Below are 12103 nucleotides of genomic sequence, written 5' to 3' on the forward strand. Positions count from 1 at the left end.
ATATACATATATATATGAAGGCCTCCATGAAGGACCTTTCGTGAGGTTGGCCTGACATGTATTCTTGAAAAGCACTTATACATTCTTTACCCAGAAAAAATACAAGAGACTAACCCCCTATTCAGCTGCCACAGGCCACTTCAGCCAGCCTCTAACTTTTGGTTTCTTCAAATGTGACTCACGTACCCATTAACTAAGTCACTTAATCTAAAGAAGACACTTATTATGTCAACCTATAGGTTGACAAGTGATACATCCTAATTCCTCACATACTGGGGTAAGGATATTCACTACATACTTAACATTCAATGTTTCTCTCCAAAGAAATCGCTTTGAAAACTCTTTCCCCTAAATCTCTAACTGAATGATGGCTTATATACTCTCCATGTAGGTAAGAAGTTTGAGAATCTGAAAACGTGTTGTTGTTGTTGTTGTGAGGTGCTATCCAGGTGGTACTGGCTAATAGCAACCCCATGCACAACAGAACGAAACACTACTCAGTCTTGTGCTAACTCCACAATCACTGCTATGCTTGAGCCCATTGCTGCTGCCACTGTGCCAATCCATCTTGTTGGGGGTCTTCCTCTTATTCACTGACCCATTACTTTACCAAACATGATATCATTTCCAGGGACTGCTCACTCTTGATAATATATCTAAAAGATGAGAGACGAAGTCTGGCCATCCTCATTTCTAAGGAACATTCTGACTGAACTTCTTCCAACACAGATTAGTTTGTGCTTTTGAGAGTTTATGTACTTTCAATAGTCTCCTTCAACACCATAACTCAAATGCATCAAGTCTTCTACAGTCTTCCTTATTCACTATCAAACTTTTACATGATTATGAGTCTACTGAAAATACCATGGCTTGGGTCAGGTACATCTTAGTCCTCAAACTGGCAAAGAAATCTTGTGCAGCAGATTTACCTAATGCAATAGGTCACTTGATTTCTTGACTACAGCTTCCATGAATGTGGATGGTTGATCCAAACAAAATAAAGTCTTTCACACATCCAATCTATTCTCCATTTATCTTGATGTTATTTATTGGTCCAGTTGTGAAGATTTTAATTTTCTTTACAGTGATTCCCAACCCATACTACAGGCTGTGGTCTTTGATCTTCATCATTAAGTATTTTAACTCCTCTTCACTTTCAGCAAGCAAGGTTATATCATCCATGTATGAGTCTTCCTCAAATTCTGATGCTACATTCTTCTTCATATAATCCATCTTCTCAGAGTATTTGCTCAGCACACAGATTGAATAAGTATGGTGAAAGACTACACGCCTGGTGCACACCTTTGATAATTTTAAACCATTCAGTATTCCATTGTTCTGTTCAACCAACTGCCTCTTGGTCTATGTATAGGTTCTTCATGAACACAATTAAGTGTTCCAGAATACTCATTCTCTGCAATGTTGTCCATAGTTTGTCATGATCCACACAGTCTAGCACCTTTGCATAGTCAATAAAGCACAGGTAAATATCTTTCTGGTATTCTCTTCTTTCAACGAAGATCCATCTGATGTCAGCAATGATATCCTTCACTCAATGTCTCTTGACCTTCTAGTGTTCCCTGTCAATGTACTGTTATACTAATTTTTGAAATATCTATAGCAAAAGTTTTCCTGTATGAAATAATAGTGATATTGTCCAGTAATATCCCCATTCTGTTGGGTCACCTTTCTTTATATAGGGCATAAATATGTACCTCTTCCAATGAGTTGACCAGGTAGCTGTCTTCAAAATTTCTTGGCTGTGCCTCTAGTACTGCATCAGATTGCTTAAAGATTTCAATCTGTATTCCATAAATTCCCAGAGCCTTGTTCTTTGCCAATGCCTTTGGTGTACCTTGGACTTCTTCCACCAGTATCATTGGCTCTTAATTATATGCTTCCTCTTAAAATGGTTGAACATCAACTATTTCTTTTTGGTAGAGTGATTCTGTGTATTTCTTCTATCTTCTTTTGATGCTTTCTGCATCATTTAATGTTTTGCCCATAATATCATTCAATATTTCAAGTTGAATCTTGAATTTTTCTTCAATTATTTCATCTTGAGAAATACTGAGTGTTTTCTTCCCTTTGGGTTTTCTAACTCCAGGTATTTGTACATTTCATTAAAATAGTTGACTTTGTGTTCTCAAGCTGCCCTTTGAAATTTTCTGTTCAACTCTTTGACTTTCTCATTTTTTCCATTTGCTTTAGCATCTCTATGCTAGAGAGCAAGTTTCAGAGTCTCTTTTGACATTAATTATGGTGTTTTCCTTCTTTCTTGTCTTCTCAATGACCTTTTGCTTTCTTCTGATATGATGTTTTTGGTATCATCCCACAATTCTTCTGGCCTTTGGTCATTAGTGTCCAGTGTATCAAATCTGTTACTCCAGTGATCTCTGAATTTAGGTGGGATATGTTCAAGGTCATATTACAGCTCTCATGGACTTGTTTTAGTTTTCTTCAGCTTTAGTCTGAATTTGCCTATGAGCAATTGATGGTCTGTTCCACAGTCTGCTCCAGGCCTTTTTTGGCTGATGATATCTCTTTTGACAGATGTTGTCAATTTGATTTCTCTGTATTCCATCTGATGAGGTCCATGTGTAATAGTCATCTTTTATGTTGCTTTAAAAAGGTATTTGCATTGGGCAGGGCATGGCCCATGGCCACCCTGTCTCCTTCCTTTCCCCCTGGGAACTGGTGGTGGTGGCAGCAGTGGGAAAGAGGAGCAGTGCTCTGCATAGGAGTGGGTAGGTGGGGGGAAGGAATGAACAGGGAAGGGTATCATACCACCATGCCATGGAGGAAAAGCTGTTTACAAAGGAGCTGAACCAGTAGGCAGAGCAGCTTAATGAATGTAAACAACTGAATGAAAACCAATTTCAGACACTATGCAAAAAGGTAAGGAAATTTTAACAAAAGAATCAACTGTGCAAGAGGTTTCTTGTCCTTTTACCATTTGTGGAGATATTCATGGTCAATTCCATAATCTTATGGAACTTTTTAGAATTGATAGAAAATCACCAGATACAAACTATCTATTCATGGGTGACTACATAGACAGAGTTACTATTTGTGGGGACTGTGACTCTTCTTGTGGTGTTAAAACATTAAAGGTGTGCTATCCGGAATGCATTACATGTTAAGAGGAAATCACGAAATCTGACAAACTACCCAAGTATATGGCTTTTATGATGAATGTCTACAAAAGTATGGAAATGCCAGTGTTTGGAAATATTTTACAAATCTATTTAAATATCTTCCACTTACGGCTTTAGTAGGTGGACAGGTATTCTGCCTCCATGGTGGCCTCTCTCCATCCATTGATACACTGGATCGTATAAAAACCCTGGATCATTTATAGGAAGTTCCACATGAGGGTCCGATGTGTGATCTGTTTTGGTCAGAGCCAGATGATCGTGGTGGGTGGGGCATTTCTCCACTTGGTGCTGACTATTGCTGCATCTGACAATGGCTGTTCTCCGTGACCTGCACAGAGAGATTAAACCCAAGTCGGGGCGATGGAAGATTAGAATAAAAATGAAAACACAAGACACAAAAGAATTACATAAAAGCTGGGATGCAGCACTCTGATGGAGATACTGTGACCCACACCAAGTGCAGCAAGTTTATTTTATACACATATCAAAAGAGGTGCTGGGGGCAGGAAAAAGAGTGCAAGAACATCTGGTGATGTTTGTTCATGCAGTAAGCAGGACCTTATCAGAAGAATGTAACTTGTGGTTGCTAGGGAAACAGAGATAGAGCAGCTAGATGTTTGTGCAGACTGAGCTGAAGGTCATGGTTGTGTACAAGGAAAGACTTTGCAAATTCTTTGTTTCCTGAGGCAGGCTTTTCAAATTCCTCAGAGGGCAGCCTGAACTGGGTGCACCCCAATTTTCTTGACCACAACTTTTCAGTTGCAATCGTTCAGTTAAACTACCCCAAGTTTTTAACCAAAAGCCAAGTATACTTCTATATACAAAGATTTTCCCTGGAGTAATTTACTGGTAGTAGTAGTAGTAATGATTACCAATCAGGCTGCGAACCACAAGGTCAGCAATTCAAAACTACCAGCTGCTACGCAGGAGAAAGATGAGGCTTTCTGCTCCCATAAAGATTTACAGCCTCGGAAACCCTGTTCAGGGTCTCTATGGGTCGGAACCGACTCGACAGCACTTAACAACAACAAAAGTCAGGAGTGCATGGGGTTACATGAGGCTCTCCACATTATATGAGGCACTGGGTCAAACTGAAGGAAGGAGTATTTTTAAATATCATCTAGTTCCATGACAGCAGCCTGGTTCCCATAGTGGTAACAGTAATTGAGTGCACTGAAAATGGTAACTACATTCTGATCATGAAACCAGTTATATCCCTCCATTACAAGTTGGTGAGCACAAGAAACCAGTGTGAGATCATTGGCATAGTTAAATGTCTCTGAAATAACTTATCCAAAAGCATAGCCTGTTGGAGGCAACTGAGCCGTAGGTCTCAGACTTAGGGGTAGTTTAACCAAAGGATTGCGGTTATAAATCTGGCTGTTAACCTCCAGGTTGGCAGTTAGAAACTACCAGCTGTTCCGTGAGAGAAAGATGAGGCGCTCTGCTCCTGTAATGATTTACAGCCTCAGAAACCCTGTGCAGGGTCACTATGAGTAGGAACTGACTCCACAGTACTTAACAACAACAACAACAATGTCTAAGTTGCCTGTCCCTATCTACCCTGTGTACAGAGGGGACAGCATTGACACTTGATTTGAAGACCTTCTCTGTTGGTGTTTAGCGTTACTACCTCTATGAGTATAGGTCAAGTTCATCAAACTGTAGCAATTTACTCTCATTTCCTTTACCAAAAATTGTTTTGTTTTGTTTTGTTTTATCTTCCTCTAGTTGAGTTCTGATAATCAAGCCATCAAAACTAGGTCAAATGGGTACTATCTGCAACTTTGGGTGTTCTTGTGTGCCTACTCTCACTTTATATCAGTTGGATGCTTCACTCTCAGCTCTAGCCCTCTGTGGCTATGTCCTTGTCCATGGGCTCAGGTGTCCCCAGGTCTCACCACACTTTGGACCAACCAGCCCTTCCTCTTTTTTCTTTCATCTCCAGGTCAACAAAAGTCAATGGACTGTGGTTGAACTCAGCCCATTTCTTCATTGCTGCTTTTCACTCACCAGTAGACCAGTGTGGTCATCAGGAAGCTTACATACCTACTCATGTGTTCACTTTGAGTTTCAGTCTTAGAGGAGGGTTTCTCCTGAAGGGACTTGATTTCTTGCCTTGAGTGCTTCCTGGCAAACAACTTGCTTATTCTTGTAGTAGCCAGTCATACTGACACTTCTGTTTTGGGTTTTTCCTGATGATCTTTCTTTGAAGATATATCTTCTGTTGCTCTAGCTGTTCCAGGCTGGTCTACTTGTCCTTTCTAGTGGTAATGTCCCACCTCAGAAGGTTCTGGGTTCCACCTAAGGTCCTATACACTGCAAAGGCTCCACAGGAGGCATATTTCACTGGGCAAGTTCTAGAACCCCTTTTAGCTATTCCAAGCAGTTATAGGCTGAAGACAGGCTTACAAACATTCTGTAATCATGTTTCCCAACATTCCTTTCTATCCAACTCAAGTGTCCATTTTACAATAGTAGGCAAGAGAAAACAATATTCATAATACAGTCAAGCATCTTAGTATTATTTCTTCTCTTCAAATTATGCCTTGATCCCTGTATCACAGAGCCTTGTTGTTCCAAGGTTGAGCATGCATCACTATTTACCTCTGTCCCATTTAGCCCATGGAAACCTGTCTCATTGTTCCCCTATCTATCTTCTTCTTCCATCCCCTCCCTCTTCTTGTGTACTGCCCTCCCCAACACCAGAACTATGATGCACCTGCCCCTACCTTGTATTCTGCCATCACCTCCTTCCACCTCCCTCAAACTGCCCCACTCCAACCCTACTGGTAACTAACAAAGAATATTTTTTTTCATTTTAGTATGGTTATCTTTTCTTAAGCTTTTACACTAATTAATGGTCTTATGCAATATTTGTACTTTTGTGACTAATTTCATTCAGCATAATATCCTCAAGTTTCATCCATGTTATATGGTGGCTTGCAGCTTCCTTGTTCTTCTTCAAGGTAGCATAATATTCCATCATGTGTATATACCAAATTTGTTTATCCATTCTTCCATTGATGGGCACTTAGGCTATCTCCATCTTTTTGCTATTGTGAATAGTGCTCCTATGAATGAACATTGGTGTACATATATCTACTCATATTATGGCTCATATTTCTTGTGGATATATACCAAGTAGAGTAATTCCTGGATCATATAGTATTTCTATTTCCAACTTTCTGAGGAAGCACCATACTGTTTTCCAGAGTGGTTGGACCATTTTGCAATCCCAACAGCAATGTATGAGGGTTATCAATACATCTTGATTGCATGTTTGATCAATTTCAGATGGAAGAATTTGATAGAATTCTTCCATTTCACTATCACTGGCTTTAGTAGTTGGTGCACAAATTTGAATAATAGTAGTCTTCCTTGTTGTTGTTATTAAGTGCCATCAAGTCAGTTTCACCCATAGCGGCCTTGTATAGGGTTTCCGAGGCTTCACCTATAAAGATGAAGCAAAGACAACAGTGCATTCACAGTTCGCAGCTCCACCTAAAACATTTTTTAAGAAGGGAATACAAAAGCTTGTTGACAGATGGGCAAAGTATTGAAAAGCAAGGAGATTATGTCTTTAAAAAATGATGTATTTGTCTTTTCTAAAAGCTGATTAATTCTACAGCTAGAGTGTGGATAATTTTTTATTCACTCTCATATTTATCTGATGAATGTATATTTGTGTATTCTTAGATACTCACCAACTGCCTCCTTTTGCTGTGATTAAGAGATAAGCCTTGCGCCATTCTCTGTTCATTTTTCACTGTTCATGCAATTCAGTTCAAGATGGATATAGCTAATGTTGGTTGTTGTCATTAATCAGGCATATACCAGCTGGTATTGACTCTAGACCAATTGGTAAGATTGAAGAGAGTATGGCAGTGGCTAAGCTGTATGGCCATAATTGCTGGCTCCTTTGTCTCTGTGAGCCACAGGCAGGTTCTGCGTGTGAATATGTTTTGCTGTCTCTGAAGCTCAAGATAGCTGCAACAGGTCCCATCAGCCACAACAACTCAGCAGTTGCCTTCTCTCTTGCCATGTCTGCTCAACTTTCTCTCCCAGTAATCTCTTGATCCATTTCTCTATCCAGTCATCTGAAGCTCAGAATTCTGGACCAACGTCTGCATCTTTCCTATTTGGTTTTCTGTACCTTTGCTAAAGAGAGTCCATACAGCCTTTCTGCCTGGTCTGCCATCTTGTCAGCTTCCTCAACACTCAACTTTTCTTAGAACTATATATGACTAACACTTCCATTCCTGGGTATATGAGTATATCCTAGCGAAATGAAAACATAAGTCCATACAAAAACTTGTACACAATGTTCATAGCAACATTGTTCATAATTGCCAAAAAAAAAATGGAAACACCTCTAGTGTCCATCAAATGGTGATCAAATAAATAAAATGTGATAAATCCACACAACAGGCTATTAGTCAGTGGTATGAAGGAATGAAACACTGATATAGCTACAACACTGATGAGCTTTGAAAATATTGTTAAGTAAAAGAAATCACAAAAGATCAGTGTTGCACAGTGAATTTCCTTGATATGGCTTGTCCAGCCATGATCATTGTAACTCCCACAAAATTGTTGAGTAGGATTGTACAATAGGGTGTACAAGACTCTTACTCAGGGATCAATTAGTTTTGCCATCCCATTAGACTGAAAAAGAGTCATCTCAGAAATACGAACAGATAATTCCAGAATCATAAAAAGAAGAACCACAAGAAGAGCAAAGAGAACCCTGTGTGGAAAAACAGTGGCAGCAGAGGCAACAACACAGAGAACATGGGACACAACAGCAGACTATTCCCCTATTCAGAGCTACCTTGCCTTGGACATTTCTTTTTGTCCAAGAATCTCACATTAATTTATTTGAAACTGAAATTTTAAGACTAAAGTGCATGACTTTTCTCAGTTGATTTTTATTGAAGAATTAAACCCTAAAGGGTTTAATATATAACCTAAGAGACTTACTTTCCAATGATACACTATCACAGTAGTCTGGGAGATGTCTTGGCATCAAAAATATTATTCTTTAATTCAAGCATTATGATGGCATTCTATTCCAAAGCAGCCCCTTAATATGTCTTGATCACCTCAGGGTCTCAGTATGAGGTGGTAGTAATGAACATTTTCTGAGGGTGTATTAAGCAAAGAGAAGAGCATAATATTAACTCTGTTGCTAACTATCTATGTAACTAGTATTTCCACGTCTCTGTGCTTTTGTTTCCTCATCTGTAAAATGTAAGAGTTGAAAGAGCTAATTTTGGAGGCCCATTCTATTAGCCTAATGATGGAATTCATGATTTTTGGTTGCATGTGTGATACTGTAGGGTTTCCAAGGCTTTATATCTTTGCAGGAGCATAGAGCCTAACTTGTGGCTAACCACAAGATGGGCAGTTCAAACCCACCAGCTGCTACTCAGAAACCCTATGCAGGGTTGCTGTGAGTCCAAACAAACTTGATGGTACTTAAAACAACTACAAACTAATATTAAATAGAGACATGCTTATAGCTTTTCTGTTTAAAAACATGTTTTTTCTCTCCTTAACCATAAGAATACTTACCATTTTCATTTGTGATCCTTTTATTCTTTCAATAAATGTCTTGATTTTATATTTTAACAGAATCTACTAGTATACTACAGCTTTAACTCCATTATTGCTCCTTTGGCCATTCCTCAGAAGCCATTCTGTCTTTGCTGACCTCAGAAAGTGGGCTACACGTGCCTAGGTAATCTAATGTGCCAGGAAATATGTGATTTGGGTTGTCAGCTAATTCTCAGAAAACTCCCCTAAACCCCTCTTTGCAACACACTGTATCTATATTTTTTAATTTTTCTGTAAAACTTAAAGTCAGACAAAATCCTGTCACCTACAGTTTTCCTTATAAGAAAGTCAACTTCCATAAAACTGGTCCGCCAAGATCCTTCCAATATTTTCTCTTTCACATAAGCTCATCTGTCTCAGATTTTAGACATGAAATATTCAGAGAATTGTTGTGAAGTGTCGTCAAGTCGTTTCCAACCCACAGCAACCCTGTATAGAGTTTCCGAGGAGCAGCTAGTGAGCTTGAACTGCCGACCTTGCAGTTCAAATGACTTTGCAGTCTGACTCGTTAACCCACAACACCACACCAAAGCTCCATACAGAGAGTGCAACATAAAAAAATTTAATACTTGGCAACATAGAAAAGGATCAATAAGTTCTTGTTATCATTTTACTTGATTCTCTAAGGCCCCTTTATGTCCCCTACTTCCATGACACAATACATAGCTTAAGGTATTCAGAATTTACTACACTCATACAACTGTAGTTATTATGTCTGTTTCCTAAACATAACACTACCTTCACTATCATTTGATGACTAAGGCAAACAAACAAAAACACCCTATTATAGAAACAGTGGAACACTTTTATTGTGGCTATCAAAAAGGACAGTTAAAAATCTTGTGACTTGACTGCCATCTAGAGAAGATTAGAGATAAAACAAGGTAAAGGAATAAGGAAGACAGAAGAAATTGATGCCCTTGATATAAAATATTTGGGAAGAATACTATAGACTGCCAGAGAACAAACAACAAATCCATCTTGGAGGAAGTATAGTGAGGATGGCAAGACTTCATCTCACATACTTTGGATATGTTATTAGGAGGGACCAGTTCCTGGAGAATGGCATAGTGCTTGGTAAAGTAGAGGGTCAGTGAAAAAGAAGACATCCTTCAATGAAATGGATTGTCACAGTGGCTGCAAAAATGGACTCAAACACAGCAATGGTTGTGAGGATGACACAGGACCAGGCAGTGTTTTCTTCTGTTGTACTAAGGGTCACTACAAGTTGGAACCTACTTGATGGTGAAGGATCTCTGGTAGCGTAGTGGTTACGAATCGGGCTGCGAACCTCAGGGTCAGCAGTTCGAAACTACCAGCTGTTCCGCAGGAGAAAGATGAGGCATTCTGCTCCCGTAAAGATTTACAACCTCGGAAACCCTGTATAGGGTCGAGTCGCTTTGAGTCGGAATCGACTCCTCTGCACATAACAACAACAACAAATAAGCCCTGATGGCACAGTGGTTAAGCACTTGGCTGTTAACTAAAATGTCAGTAGTTCAAACTCATCCGCACATCAGCCCTCAAAGGGAGAAAGATGTGACAGGCTGCTTTCATAAAAATGTAAAGCCTTGGAAACCCTATGGGGAAATTCTGTCTTATCTTTTAGGGTCACAATGAGTCTGGATCAACTGAATAATAGTGGGTGTTGTTTTGAAGTTTTCAATATAATATTTTGATGGGTTTACTTTTCTCTAGCCATTTGGCTAAAACCCATATAGAAAGGAATTTTAAACAAACAATGTAGAAAATATTTAAATGCTATCCAAATTTTATGGCTTAGGATGGTATCATTAATGTTGTTTTTAAAAAGCAAAATGCAACAATTGTATTCTGTTTCTAAGGAGAAACAATGCTATTAGTGATAGCAATCTGCTTGGTTTTTATTTTATTGTATGGATTCTTTATGAAAATATATATCAAAGTAATGAAATTATTGTATCTGTACATTTGGAATGCTGTAATTAAAACTGGGTGGTTGTTCAAATTAAATTCTCCAGATTGGTTGGGCTTTATTTCCTCCTGGCATATGAGTTTTCATCTCAGAACAGATTTTAGAACCTCTCTATATTCTTGTTATATCAATACTTATAATACTAGACAATTTCTCCAGCTGTGTAAAAGCAATTGTGTCATGAAGTAGTTTCAGTAAAACCTAAAGTTATAGGGAATTTAAAACATAATTTCTGTCAGAAAATCACCCCAAAATTTCCTCTGTGTATACACACCAAAGTCATTGATTATCTGCTGACTTACACTACCTGTAAATCTAAAAGAACTGATGGAGTTCATTATCTTTTATACATATTACACTTGGAAGCATTGGTTACTCTAGTACCAAGGAATCATAGCTTGAGCTTATTGAAAGCAACATTAAAATTACTTTATTTTATTTCCACAACAGCGTTTCCTTTTGTCCCACTTTTCAAACACTGGTTATGATAGTATTGCATTCAGGAAACTGATATACCTGAATGAAGGCAGTAATGCTACTCATCTTAAAGTTACATGTGTATTGGAACACTGAGAGAAGAGACATCAAGAAGCCTTAGAGAATCAAGTAAAATACTCATGGATTAAATCTTTGATCCCATTCTGTGTTGCCAAATATGACATTTTAGTGCATTGTGCCCTTTTTATATATTTCAGATCTTTAATATGAGGAAGTTGAGCTTATTTTAAGGAAAAAGTTTGTTGATAAAAATTTGGGGTTAAAGGACACTCCGGAAGTGTGACTATTGAATTCATACTCTCTATGTACCAAACATTATGACTTATTTAAAAATATAATTCTAAGAAAAGTGTCATTAAAATAACATTGGTTTTGGAAAGTCTAGTAAGATGTAACTTATTTTTAGGATGGCGTTCAGATAAATTTAGGTGAAGTTCATATCTGGGGCTCCTTGATACCAACTTAAACAGTATTTGAGAATAGGCGTCAACAAACTTCTTTAAAATACAGATAATATATACTTTTGGCTTTCTGGATGATATGATCATGACTACTAAACTCTGCCACTATACCATGAAAACAGACTTAGACAATACATCAACAAACTAGTGTAGGCAGTTGTAGTTTGCCAAATACTGTTTTAGAGAAAGAATCTTTAACTTGCCCATTACATATTAAATCTGGTATGACAAAAATGTCTTGTAAACCCTCTGTAGCTATGGTGGATACGTGTCATTGAGTCTGTTCTGATTCATAGAGACCCTGTAAAGGAGTCTGAGCCTGTAAATCTTTACGGGAACAGAAATCCCCATCTTTCCCCTGAGAAGCAACTGAAGATTCGAACAGCTGACCTTACAGTTAGCAGTCCAACTTG

At 38.4% G+C, this 12103-nt stretch overlaps 1 pseudogene; it reads left to right on the forward strand.

The window, feature by feature from the left end:
• The first annotated feature begins 2796 nt into the window (after positions 1–2796).
• LOC102827643 lies at positions 2797–3466 on the forward strand (annotated as a pseudogene).
• The last annotated feature ends 8637 nt before the right edge of the window (positions 3467–12103 follow it).

This window comes from Chrysochloris asiatica, unplaced genomic scaffold (genome assembly GCF_000296735.1).
Source record: "Chrysochloris asiatica unplaced genomic scaffold, ChrAsi1.0 scaffold00066, whole genome shotgun sequence".
Lineage (NCBI taxonomy): Eukaryota > Metazoa > Chordata > Mammalia > Afrosoricida > Chrysochloridae > Chrysochloris > Chrysochloris asiatica.